Below are 9,990 nucleotides of genomic sequence, written 5' to 3'. Positions count from 1 at the left end.
TTTACATGCTATTTTCCTGGTATATAACTTATATCACATTCTTCTAATTGCTTCGCTATGACATAAATGTAGTATATAACTATCTCTCTCATATGATTTTGGATAATATACAAATATATTACATATATAAATATATAAACTTAATTGGTTTTATCTAAATTATAATTAATAAAATGAAATTCAATTCCAACGAAACAAACGGGTCCTTATTAGAATGGAATTCAATTCCAATGATCTAAATGGGGCGTTATGGAAAAGAGGAGAATGCCAACCAGATGATCCCACACCCCCTGTGCTCCCTTCTTCCTAATATGCATAAGGGCCATGTCCTGATATTAAGTGTTGCTTGGCTGACTCAAAGATCTGAGGACAAAACCATCCCACTGTGGCCTCTGAGAGCCGGTTGCGACACTAGGGCGAATGCTACGATCCCCAATGTATGTGAAACTGTGGCTTGGTCTTTCCCCATTTCTCCTATAAGCTCTGCCTCTGTGGACATAAGATCATCCTTCACCAGTATCTGAGGATGTGGAGGAGCCAGTGAAATCACCTATATAGAGTCGTCGCTATAAGAATCGCTGATGTAGATCAATGATGTGGTCCCCCATGATAACAGATCCTGGATTCAAAGCACGGACAATGCTAATCGCATCTTGCCTCTCCTTTTCATTTTCAAACTTTTCCCATTCAGCCAGGCGTGCAGGGTCAATTTCACGAGGTTTTTGATAACCGATGCTTGGACTTCACATGTTTTTTTTTTTGAGTCTCTTATACGTTCCGACAAATGAGCAATCCTCATGCATGCGAGCTCTCCTTTTGCCGTTCAGAAATCGCCGAGCAGGTTGACCACCGTCCACCCTTTAACTTCCCCAAGGCAGATAGGGCACGCAAGCAGCATTGTCTTTAGCCTCTGGTTAGTTGGTTCACTGCAGCTGAGACTTCGCATGCTGATTTCTCCCTCGAATAAGCATTTTTAAACAGCTCGAGACAATTGGAATGTTTATAATTGCTACCACACATGTATGGTCGGCAACCTTTGTTATGAAACGAAGACGAACAAAGGAGCAGGACAGCAGCATCATGAGGACGTTCCAAGCATATTGAGCATGTAGCATTTTTTCAGTCCTTTTCCTCTGATGTTGATCTCAATTCGTTTTTTCCTGACTGGCCTTTTTGTTTTCTTGTAGTTCTTAGGTACAGCATGAGAGGCTGACCTAACATCATGAGCTGTCAGCTTAAGGTTTCTTGGACTCCTTGCCATGTCTTCAGAACACTGGAAAAAAGACCTGAACGAATGGTATAAAAATTATATTACATTAAGCTAAAATCTTTAAGGCCAGAAATCTCATTGCATTCTCACAAAACATGTAGGATTAATCCATACTTCTATGCAAATAAAAATCATAATACAAACGGAACAATACTATTTTGGATGCTTTATGATGTACCATAGTCTTGTGGCCGTGTAACAAACATGAATCCAAATTCCAAACAAAATGCTTTTGCAAGCATGCATGTTTGTATGTGACAAAGGTGAAGGCTGACGAATTATTTTGCAAAATTCTAGGTTTTGTTTCTCCACCATTAATTAGCTTAAGGATGCCTTTAAGGCTTTCAAAGATGAAATCATGTGATGTCAAAGATGATTCGGATTGTTCACCCTAGGATATTCCAAGCATAAATAAACATTCACATCGCTAAAATCTTCGCCAAGCTGCTGGCCAGACTCGCCCCCACCTAAATGATATGGTTTCTAACTGTCAGAGTGCTTTCATCAAGAAGAGAAGCATCCATGATAATTTCCTCTACGTGCAATCCACCATTAGGGAAATGCACAAACATAAGACGCATGCACTCTTCATGAAGCTCGACATCCATAAGGATATCTTTAAGGCTTTCAAAGACGCATGCACTCTTCCTCTGCGTGCTCTGGGCTTTGGTCAGCGGTGGCACGAATGGGTGTCCATTCTCTTCCACACGGCCACCTCCTCTGTGCTCATTAACGGCCGGCCGGGCCCAAAGCTTTTCCATACCAGGGGGGTGCGTCAGGGAGACCCTCTCTCGCCTTTGCAATTCATCCTAGCTATGGACCCTCTGCAACGCATACTTGACCTTGCAACCAACCATGGTACACTTTCCCCGTTGCCCGAAGAGACGGCTAGATGGAGAACCTTGTTATACGCAGATGCTGCTGCCATTCTCCTAAACCCGGTCAGACAAGACATGCAGGCGGTCGTGGAGATTCTCCAGGCTTTTGGGCATTTCTCTGGTCTCCGCATAAACCTAGAAAAAAGCTCCATTCATCCAATACGTTGTGAAGACATCGAGCTAGACCACGTCCTTGAGCCCTTCAATGGGATCAGAGAATCTTTCCCATGCCGCTACCTTGGCCTGCAACTCCATACATGTGGGGGACAGATATCCACCGGGTCCACTAAAAGGATAAAAGACCTCACGAAAGGCCCAAGGGCCCCATAATTCGTAAGGTCATCCCCTCGTGGGCCTGGGAGGAACGACCAGTGGAACGGATTAACGCAAGGCCGGGTCGGCGCAAGCCCAGACGGCCCAACAAATTCGAGCAGTAATCACAACAGTGACCCGACCTTCCCGCGTAGGAGCCCCGTACAACGGAACCAAGCGAGGATGGGTCGACTGAATTATAGGAGGATAGACTCAGATGGTTCACTATTTCTTAGGCACGCGTTGTTATCATATCTGCATGTAATGCCCTACGGTCGAGTATATAAGGCCTAGGGGGCACCCCTTCAGAACGATCACTCATTACTTAGCCATCCACCCCACTCTCTACGTTTTCCAGCACTAGAGAACTCCCTTGTAACCCATCACATAAAGCACTCTCGCCAGGACGTAGGGTGTTACGCATCTCAAAGCGGCCCGAACATGTACATCATTGTCCACTATTTCTCGTGCGCCCAGCACGAACCATCGAGCTACAGTCGGTAACACCGTCCTACTCCTAAAAGCACCTTGAGGGGTAACCCCGGGTGCGCGGTCGGATCCAAAACACCGACAGCTGGCGCGCCAGGTAGGGGTGTGTCATCGATCCAAGCTAGCTCAATGGCTGCCACCTTACAACACAAGATCATCCTCCGCCCCGGATCCATGTTCTGCTTCGGAACTATCTCATCTGTAGCGGATGAGGAGGGAACTCTGCATCGCATCGCGGATCCGCCGGAGAGAAAGTTTTCCTCAAAGATCTCCGAGAAAATGGGAGCAAAGCAAGAAAAAGCGCAACCTCCAGTGCTCCGAAAAAAGATCACCTTCAGCAAGCTAGGAGCCGAGGGTCCTTCGGCCCGGAGAACTCCGCTGTCCACCGCTTCGACGGAGGAATGGACACAGATCGTAAGGAAAAAGGAAGCAAAAGATCATCAAGCTGGTCTTTCTGTGCCTCCGTCCTCTAAGGAGAACAGAAAGAAGATCGCCGTGGGAGCTGCTCCATTTTTCCCCGACGTCCTCTTCACCGGGAGAGTGGAATCGCCCCCCATCTCCGACGACGAACCAACCGCACCCAGAGAGGAACCTCATCAGTGGGAATCCCGCCGACGAAGGAACCAACGCCGAAATATCCGGCGACATCACGAGGCCGGAGGGCGGGACCCGGCGCAACCTGTATCGCGAGACGAGGTCTTGGAGATAGGAGAAACTCCGGAAGAACGTGTCTTCAGGGAAAGAAGGAATTCCCGACGACGCGATCGTCGACGGGCTCAAGAACAGGCCGAGCAGGAGACAAGGCAACTTCGAGAAAATCCACTCTTCGGGCGCAACCTGAACCCCGACTTCGCCGGAGCCATGAACACGCCGAGTGAAGTCGGTGGAGTATTGGCTCGGATAGCTGATGGCCTTCCCCGGACCCCCGACGCCGAGGGCTACCGGCGGCTATTCACTCAAGCAGCCAATCATCTTCTACCCCTCGCTCACCCGCCGAACGATCTACGACACGCCATCAACAGTCGGCGGGACGCACGGAGCTCCATCAACGCTTCGCGCGAACGACGACATGAGAACGAGATTCGTCGTCGGGAAGAGTACGACCGGGATCACGGCATCCCAGCACGGAGTCAGGCTACCAGGACCGAGTCGGCCATGGCTTCAACCGGTGGCACCACCCGGGGACAGTCAAGGCACCACGACAACCACTCCCCTCCCCGGGACAGACAACATCATCGACGACAGGAGGACAAGTGTGGAGTATCGGCACTTACTCTGCACCTCAGGGCCATTCAATGGCCCCCTAACTTCAAGGTATCCAACGTCGACAAATATGAACCTAAGCAGGATCCGGGAAGCTGGCTGGCCGTCTACACCACCGCTGCCCGAGCTGCTGGGGCAACCGAGGACGTAATGACCGCGTACTTGCCTATCGTCCTCGGGCAAGACGCGCTGCAATGGCTGCGACACCTACCCCGACACTGCATCGACGACTGGAGCGACTTCAGTCAGCGCTTCACCGCCAACTTTTAGTCTCTCTCCGACAAACCGGCGCAACCATGCGACCTCAAATCCATCAAGCGCCGAGGGGAAGAAACTCTTTGATCGTACCTCAAAAGATTCCAGACCATGAGAAATCGTATCCCCAAGGTCGTGGAGGCAGTAGTGATCGAGGACTTCTACAGGGGATCCAACGACTCGGCCTTCGTCCGAACCATACTACAGAAGGCGCCGACAACCTCCGAGCAGCTGTTCCGGGAAGCCGATCTCTACATCACCGCCGATGAACGAGCTCAGGACCTCATCGGGGGAGCGAAGCCTGCACCAGCGGCACCGCGACGCGACACGAGCCAGCAACCCGACAAGTGCTGGGAGAAGAGGCCTCGTGAAGAGGTCCACGCCGCCAGACCACCCGCCTCTCGCGCCCGAGGAGGACCTCGAGGAGGCGAACGCACGCTGGACGACATCCTCGACGCCCAGTGTCCGTACCACAAGGACATGCGCCACACCCTCCGGAACTGCAGGGATTTCAAGCATTCCGTCGGGCACGGTCGACCCTTCCAACGTCTACCTCCTCCGCCGCCGCGAGGAGGGCCAGGAGAACCGCGACAGCCCCAGCGACAGGGGGAGGGAGGAGGTGGAGCCTTCCCGCGCGTTGACAGAGAAGTCAACGTCATTTTCGGCGGACACGGGTCGCAGGAAAGCAAGAGACAACAAAAGCTCAACGACTATCAGATACTGATGGCGGCTACCGGTCCTCCCGCCCCGTACCGATGGTCTGAGCACCCGATCACCTTCACCCGGGCAGATCAGTGGCTCAACTTCGACCACCCAGGCAAATACCCGCTCCTCGTCAATCCGGTGATCCGAGAGAGCAGGGTAAAGAAGGTATTAGTGGACGGGGGGAGTAGCATCAACGTCACCTTCCCCCGGACACTCCAAGGCTTGAGAGTTCACCTCAAAGAGCTCCACGAGTTGAACACTCCTTTCTTCGGCATCGTGCCGACTGAAGGAGAATACCCGCTGGGCCACATCTACATGCCGATCACCTTCGGAACTTCGGAGAACTACAGAACCGAGTTCCTAAGGTTCGAGGTGGCAAACTTCGACTGCGGATACAACGCCATCATCGGGAGGCCTGGATTGGCAAAGTTCATGGTCATCCTGCATTATACATACATGATATTGAAGATGCCAGGACCGCAAGGGATCATAACTGTGCGCGCTGACTTCCAAGGCGCCGCAGAATGTTTCCGAGTGGCCATTCAGGCGGCCCTCACCACCAAACCATCGGCGACTTCTTCTACGCAGGCGAATTCTAAGCCTGAGGAAGATCTCGCAATACCCGCGAATGAAGCTCAAGCCGTGACCTCTATGCGGCCGACTGAAGAAACCAAGAGAATCAATCTCGGGTTCGCCGACGAGCGCAAAACTGCTATCATCAGTTCCAGTCTGGATGATAAATAGGAAGGCGCGCTCGTCCAGTTTCTGCAAGATAACCGAGACGTATTCGCATGGCAACCTGCGGATATGCCGAGAGTCCCGAGAGAACTGGCCGAGCACAAATTGAAGGTCTACCCCCAGGCGAGGCCGATCCGATAGAAATTACATCGCTTCACGCCCAACAAGAGAGAAGCCATCCGTGCTGAGTTGGCTCACTTGGTCGCGGCAGGATTTATTATAGAGGTGTTGCATCCTGAGTGGCTAGCTAATCCTGTTCTTGTACTAAAAAACAATAAAGTGAATTGGCGCATGTGCGTCGACTATACGGATCTCAACAAACAATATCCAAAGGATCCCTTTGGGCTTCCTTGGATAGATCAGGTGGTAGATTCCACCGCCGGATGTTCTGTGTTGTCTTTCTTGGATTGCTACTCTGGGTATCATCAGATTAGTCTGGCAAAAGAAGACGAGGAAAAACAGCATTCATCACTCCATTCGGAGCTTTCTGCTATACCTCCATGTCGTTCGGCCTCAAAAACGCTGGAGCGACTTATCAGAGAGCTATTCAAACATGCTTAGCCGATCACTAGGGCAAGCGTGTGGAAGCTTATGTGGATGATGTGGTGATCAAAACAGAGAATTTAGAAAATTTCATTGAAGATTTACAGCTGGTCTTCAACAGTCTACGGCGATATAGATGGAAGCTTAATCCCGAAAAATGTGTTTTCAGAGTACTAGCAGGAAAGTTGCTTGGGTTTATTGTCAGCCACCGAGGGATTGAAGCCAATCTAGAAAAGATCGAGGCTATCATGAGGATGGAAGCACCACGATCACAGAAGAAAGTTCAAAGACTTACCAAATGTATGGCAGCTCTGAGCAGATTCATATCAAGGCTGGGAGAGAAAGGCTTACCATTCTATAAGTTGCTCAAGAAGGTAGACAAATTCTAGTGGATTTCTGTCGGGGACCATAATTAGGGGTACCCTCAAGACTCCTAATTCTCAGCTGGTAACCCCCATCAGCACAAAGCTGCAAAGGGCTGATGGGTGCGACTAAGTCAGGGACCGGTCCATTCGACGGACTCGATCACGCCTCGCCCGAGCCTAGCCTCGGGCAAGGGCAGCTGACCCCGGAGGATCTCCGTCTCGACCGAGGCCCCCCTCCAGCGACGAACATACTTTCAGCTCGCCCGAGGCCCAGTCTTCGCCAAGAAGCAACCCTGGCCAAATCGCCACGCCAGCCGACCAAATCGCAGAGGCATTTAATGCAAAGGTGGCCTGACACCTTTATCCTGACGCGCGTCCTCCAGGCGACAGAGCCGAAGTGACCACAGTCACTTCGCCGCTCCACTGACCGGCCTGACAGAAGGACAGCGCCGCCTGCGCCGCTTCGACTGCTGTGCCGCTCGACAGAGTGAGGCTGATAGGCAGTCAGGCCCGGCCTCAGGCACCATAGGAAACTCCGCTCCGCCCGACCCAGGTCTCGGACTCGGGCTCAGTCCCGGAAGACGGCGAACTCCGCTCCGCCCGACCCAGGGCTCGGACTCGAGCTCAGTCCCGGAAGACGACGAACTCCGCTCCGCCCGACCCAGGGCTCGGACTCGGTCTCAGTCCCGGAAGACGACGAACTCCGCTCCGCCCGACCCAGGGCTCGGACTCGGGCTCAGCCCCAGAAGACGACGAACTCCGCTTCGCCCGACCCCAGGGCTCGGACTCAGCCCTGGCCTCAGCTGACGGTCTCCGCCTCGCCCGACCCAGGGGCTCGGACTCGACCTCGGCCTCGGAAGACAGACTCGACCTCGACCTCGGAGGAGCCTCCATATCGCCCAACCTAGGGCACAGACCGACCACGTCAACAGGGGGCGCCATCATTACCCTACCCCAAGCTGACTCAGGCTACGGGAAACAAGGCCGGCGTCCCATCTGGCTCGCTCCGCCAGACAAGCAATGATGGCGCCCCGCACGCTCTATGACGACGGTGGCTCTCAGCCCCCTTACGGAAGCAAGAGGACGTCAGCAAAGACTCGACAGCTCCGACAGCTGTCCTTCCGCCAAGCTTCAGCGCTCCTCTGACGGCCACGACACCACATGAACCGGGTGCCAAAACCTCTCCGGCTGCCATGATGGCATGTACTTAGGGCGCTAGCTCTCCACTGCTAGACACGTTAGCACTCTGCTACACCCCCCAATGTACACCTGGATCCTCTCCTTACGCCTATAAAAGGAAGGACCAGGGCCCTCTTACAGAGGGTTGGCCGCGCGGGGAAGAGGACGGGACAGGCGCTCGCGTGAGGCCGCTCGCTCCCTCTCCCGCGTGGACGCTTGTAACCCCCTACTGCAAGCGCACCCGACCTGGGCACGGGACGAACACGAAGGCTGCGGGATTTCCACCTCCCTCTCTCGCTCCGACTGCCCTTTCTTCCCCCCTTCACGCTCCGTCTCGCGCCGACCCATCTGGGCTGGGGCACGCGGCGACATTTCACTCGTCGGCCCAGGGACCCCCCGGTCTCGAAACGCCGACAGTTGGCGCGCCAGGTAGGGGCCTGCTGCGTGTTGACGAACAGCTTCCCGTCAAGCTCCAGATGGGCAGTCTCCAGCAACCTTTCCAGCCCGGGACGGTGCTCCGTTTCGGGAGTCTTGAGTTCATGTCCCTCGACGGCAGCTACGACATGATACTCCTTCCCCCGCCGTGCGACAGCAACAATGGCGGCCGACAGGCCGCCCGTCGGCGTCGGAATCGACGACGTCTTCCCCGCGTGGTGGAAGAACGACATTCGAGCTCACCCCGCCCTCTCCCCCGCCGACGGAGGAGGAGGAGGGGCAACCAAGCTAAGCAGGAGGCGGCACCTCATCGGCTGTCGAGCAAGTCGACGGCGTCGGCGCCCCAACGGGGGGCGCGTCGGGCATCGACCTCGTGTTTGAGACGAAGACGAGCGCCGTCTCCCCGCAACACGCCAATTCTGAGCAAACGGACGACGCCAGCACGCTCGCGAAAGGCTTGCTGGGCGTCACCCTCGTACCTGAGACGACGATGCAGTCAGTCCCTGACGTGACTTCATCACCGCCCGTCGACCAAGAGGTACCCACCGGTTCCCATCTCACGCCCTTTGGATTCAGCCTCGACCCGCCAAGCGACTTCGCTTTGGCGGACGCTCTCGTAGAGGCGAGTCCAAACCATCTGGGGTTTCGTATGCGGTCACCCTGGGACCGGCTCGCGGACGTCTCGACCTATGGGCCCTTAGGGTCCGAGGAAGATGACGAGCCCGACTTCTGTTGGGATTTCTCTGGACTTGGCAACCCCAGTGCCATGTGGGACTTCATGACCGCATGTGACTACTGCCTTTCCGACTATTCCGACGGTAGCCGCAGCCTCGACGACGAGGACTGCGGCCCAAGTCGTGAATGTTTCCACGTCGATCTAGGGGGTCCCTCCGAAGGCAACCATCTCGGTATGCCGGAGAACGGTGATCTCCCTAGGCCTGTGCCACGCGTTGACATCCTACGGGAGCTAGCTGTGGTCCTCGTTCTGGCGGGGGGTCATGACCCACAGCTCGAGCAAATCCGCGGGGTGCCGGCCAGGCTCGACGAGGGAGCAGGAGCGCTTGAGCCGATCCGCCAGGACGTCGGGCAGGAATGGGCGGGCCAAACTCCGGCCGGAGAAGTGCGCCATCTACCCCAGGGTATCCAGCACCGCATCGCCGATGATGTCAGGGTGAGGCCGCCACCCGCTTCCAGTGGGGTCGGCCAGAACCTGGCTGCAGCAGCAATGCTTCTCCGCGCGATGCCGGAGCCATCAACCACCGAGGGGCGGCGAATCCAGGGAGAGCTCAAGAATCTCCTGGAGGGCGCCGCGGTCCGACGGGCCGAGAGCTCCGCCTCCCGAAGGCAGGGGTACCCCTCGGAACATCGCGCCGTGACTTCCCGATTGATGCGGGAAGCCTTGGTCCACACCGGGCGCACGCGCAACACAGCGCCTGCGGCCCCGGGTCGCCTCAGCAACGAGCACCATCACCGCGACCGTTGGGCCCACCTCGACGAGAGGGTGCACCGAGGCTACCACCCCAGGCGTGGGGGACGCTACGATAGCGGGGAGGATCGG

The 9,990-nt window shown here is 55.1% G+C and overlaps 1 pseudogene; it reads right to left on the bottom strand.

The window, feature by feature from the left end:
• Positions 1–566: 566 nt before the first annotated feature.
• On the bottom strand, positions 567–1,261 carry LOC103648605 (uncharacterized; annotated as a pseudogene).
• Positions 1,262–9,990: the final 8,729 nt, after the last annotated feature.

The sequence above is a fragment of the Zea mays genome, chromosome 2, assembly GCF_902167145.1.
Source record: "Zea mays cultivar B73 chromosome 2, Zm-B73-REFERENCE-NAM-5.0, whole genome shotgun sequence".
In the NCBI taxonomy this organism is placed as follows: Eukaryota; Viridiplantae; Streptophyta; class Magnoliopsida; order Poales; family Poaceae; genus Zea; species Zea mays.
This window is presented reverse-complemented; position numbering and strand designations above follow the sequence as displayed.